Raw genomic sequence first — 3962 nt, 5'->3', positions numbered from 1 at the left:
GTGTGTGTGTGTGTGTGTGTGTGTGTGTGTGTGTGTAATCATCAGTTGCTTAGAAGCAATTTGTTATGGGTGTTCGATATCTTAACCAAGGGGAAAATGTTTTCTTGAGATAGAATGATAGTTTTAAGAGGCCATTAATTGCCACATTCTGCAAACGTGAGTGTGCTTCAACCATGGAAAATGGCATTGGCAATTATGTCAAAGGGCATGAAATGTACTCTATAAGGAAAACAAGATTCAATTGTAAAGGCCAGAGGGAATATTAAGGAAATGGACTCAGTTAACAATTTGAAAGGCAATATGCTAAGTACCTTAATGTTGTACTTTTTGTATACAGTTTCTCTCAAGTGGAATTAATAAAGGAAACAATTCAAAGCTGAAACTCATATAACATGAATATGATGTCTAGATTTATACAATATTCTGATCTGACTTTTACTAAAAATTTTATGAATTGTAATTAATTTGGGTTTTCAGCTTGAGAGAAATAATGATGTATGTTGAGTTTTATTTTGAGCAGCAAGTATTAACCATCTCTTCAAAAGTGTAAGTTTCCTAAACCGATCAATAATAGAATATTTGGCAAGTTCATATCTGACCTCAGTAGTTTATGATTTACTTTTTCATTCTCCTTTCATGCATTGATGAAAAGGCTAATAACTGGTAGACTAAGGAAAGGTATTTTGTCAACCAAAGAATGAATCAGCAACAGCTAATGACAATTAGGCCATTCTTTCTTCCACATGGGTAATACCAGAAAAGTTACAGTATTCCTTTGTAAAATTTTGCCTGTAAAAATAACCAAATATCAAGTAAAACCAATACTTTTGTCATACTTAATTACATGTAGAACCTAATTTTATTATTTATTCATTTTTATTTACATAACTCACTTTTTAAATTTATTTATTTTTTTGAGACAATATCTTTCTGTGTCACCCACACTGGAGTGCAGTGGTGTGATCACAGCTCACTGCAGCCTCAACCTCCCAGGCTCAAGCGATCTTCTCTTCTCAGCCTCCTGGTCACTGGGTATAGGAGTGCACAACCATGTCTGGCTAATTTTTAACTTTTTTCATTGAAACAAGGTCTCACTATGCTGCCCAGGCTGGTCTCAAATTCGTGGGCTCAAGAAATCCTCCCACCTTGGTCTTTGAAAATGCTGGGATTGCAGGCATGAGCCACCACACCCAGCCCACTTTTATTAATTTTATGGCAAAAATTATACGATGGTGGAGATACTTATGTTTGTCTCCAAACCAGACAGTATTATTTTTATCTCCTCTTCAGCTTCTTAGCTGAGTATCTTATCTGATATCTTGCTGTTCTTATTTCCTTTTTGTGTGATTGTTCTTATCCTGCTTTAGATTTTCAGTAGATGTTTCCTCAGAAACACATCTCTTAGAACTCCACGTTATTCTGCTGTGCTTTCTTCTCTCTCTGGTTATGGCTTCACCTTTTGCACAGTTTCTTCTTTTAGTAAAATGGTATTTTCCAACGTGCTTCCTTTGTTTTCTCTTTGCATCTGACTTCTGTAGCTTTTCCATGTTGACGCAGGTGTGGTTTTTCCTCTTTATCTACTAAAGGACTGTAAACTTTTTTTATTTGTTATTATCTATGGAGCTTTTCTCTGTGATGCTGGACAATCAAATCTTTTCAGGTGTCCAGCTAGGACTGTTCTAAATCTCAAATGTAATAGATCCAGATGTACTACTACCTCTTTATCTTCTGCTTTCTCACCTGGATTTTCCTAGAGGGATTATCAGCACTTTTCTCCCCATCTTTCCCCAAAGATGTGTTCTCTGCTATATTAGGACAAATAATTAGACCCTTGCATTTTAGTAATGACAGGGATCTTATTTTGGCTTCCAAACCTCAAGCATATTCTTTCTTCATAGACTACTACATCTTTCTACTGGATTTTTTTCTCACAGGCATTCTTGTGGTATCCTGTGTGTGTGTCACTTTTTGTGAGTAATGATCGCCTGTTTTCTTCCTATCCTTGCTCACAGACATTCTACTTGTTGTACTAGTTAAAAGATCATATCCTCTGTGTTTGTAGGAAAGACCTCACTTGAGTCCCTGGACCTCAAAGGTAACTTGATTTACAATTGATTGCTCTATCTTTTATAACGTTCTTACGGATTTTTTGCATGGGCTCCTCTTAAACTTTCTCTGCATATGGTATCTCTGTTTTACTAGGTAGACTAGAAAATATCTCTACCTTTACATTTCTTTTATTCCTGCTTGCAAATATGATCTTGAAGTTATATGCATCTAATCCCCATTGCATTAGGAGCTTATCTGAAGAACGAGAAATAGTTTTATTTTCTGCCTCTTTGTTGCCTATGTTAGTTTCATCAGACAGAGGATTAGAACCTTCCAGGTTACTCCTGTTTCATTTTGGTTTGTGTGAAGTTTTTCCTCTGTATTGACCAAAGATACCACCGGATAAAAATTAATTTTGATTATTTTTCTAGGTCTTACAAATATCTTCTATTTGTAGATTTAAATTTTTGTTGCAAATTCTTCATTGGTTTATCATTCTTTTCCACGTGTATAATCCCTGTTAAACTAGCCAAACCATCAGATGCCTGAAGATTTATACCAGTTTTACCTCTCCCATCCCACTAACCCCCTCTGCACCGCCCCCTAACCCCCTGCTATGTTACACTCACTGTCTTTTGTTTCATAGCTCTGTCTTCTGAGTTTTTCTCTTGGAAACGCTTCACAATATTCTTTTTTTGTTTTTTGAAATAGTCTTGCTCTGTTGCCCAGGCTAGAGTGCAGTGGCGCTATCTCGGCTCACTGCAACCTCCGCCTTCCGGGTTCAAGTGATTCTCCTGCCTCAGCCTCCTGAGTAGCTGGGACTACAAGCATGTACCACCACACCTGGCTAATATTTGTATTTTTAGTAGAGATGGGGTTTCACCATGCTGGCCAGGCTGGTCTTGAACTCCTGACCTCAAGTGATCTGCCATGGCCTCCCAAGGTGCTGGGATTACAGGCGTGAGCCACCACGCCAGGCATCTTCACAATATTCTTTTAAACTTTATTTATTTGAATCTTTTCTGTTGATGTAAGCAACTGAGACTCTTGCAGTTTGTATCAGTTCTGTATTTGGGTCTAGGACACGGGGACATTCCCTGACTCAACTTTTTTGAAAATTAAGCTTATGGCCAGTCATGGTGGCTCACACCTGTAATCCAAGCACTTTGGGAGGTTGAGGCAGGTGTATCACCTGAAGTCAGGAGGTGAAGGTTGCAGTGAGTGGAGATTGCACCATTGCATTCCAGCCTGTGTGACAGAGCAAGACTCCGCCTCAAAAAAAAAAAAAAAAAGGTTATATTCCTTTATATTAATTTCTCTTTGCACATATCTGTTTGGCTAGACAAAGATTTTAGATTCTTGAAAATCTTTATTTTTTAGGGTAGATCTGGTTCTTTTACAACTCAATCTTGCATGTTCTTTGACCATGTCTCCAGTTTCAGAAGCATTCGTTTTAGATTCATATTAACAAGGATTACAAAAGAAGTTTTCTTGACAGATCTCCTGGTCGATTCTTATTTTTGTTCACTGGATCAAACATTTCTTCAAATCTATTATATAATTCCAAATGATGTTTTCGTTTGGGTTCTGTCATAAGTGTTTTCATTCCAATAAGTCTTCAACTGCACTGTTCTTTTTTCTTGATGGTTTCAATAAGCTACTGATAACTCTTGCTTGGGTCAGTGTTTTCTTTTGGTGTTTTAAAAAGTTCTGAATGATTGTAATTATAATAGGTTCATTGCCTGATGCACAAGGAAGTTAACATGCAGAGACATCTGGTTGCAGCAGAGAAAGAGGTTTAATCATAGGGCCACCAAATAGAAGAGGAGATGAGAGAAAACCTCAAATCTGTCTCCCTGAGGATTTTGGGTTTGGCGTGGGCCAAAGTGTTGAGCTCATTGATTGGTCAGAGT

This window comes from Mandrillus leucophaeus, unplaced genomic scaffold (assembly GCF_000951045.1).
Source record: "Mandrillus leucophaeus isolate KB7577 unplaced genomic scaffold, Mleu.le_1.0 Scaffold1094, whole genome shotgun sequence".
Taxonomy (NCBI): Eukaryota; Metazoa; Chordata; class Mammalia; order Primates; family Cercopithecidae; genus Mandrillus; species Mandrillus leucophaeus.
This window is presented reverse-complemented; position numbering follows the sequence as displayed.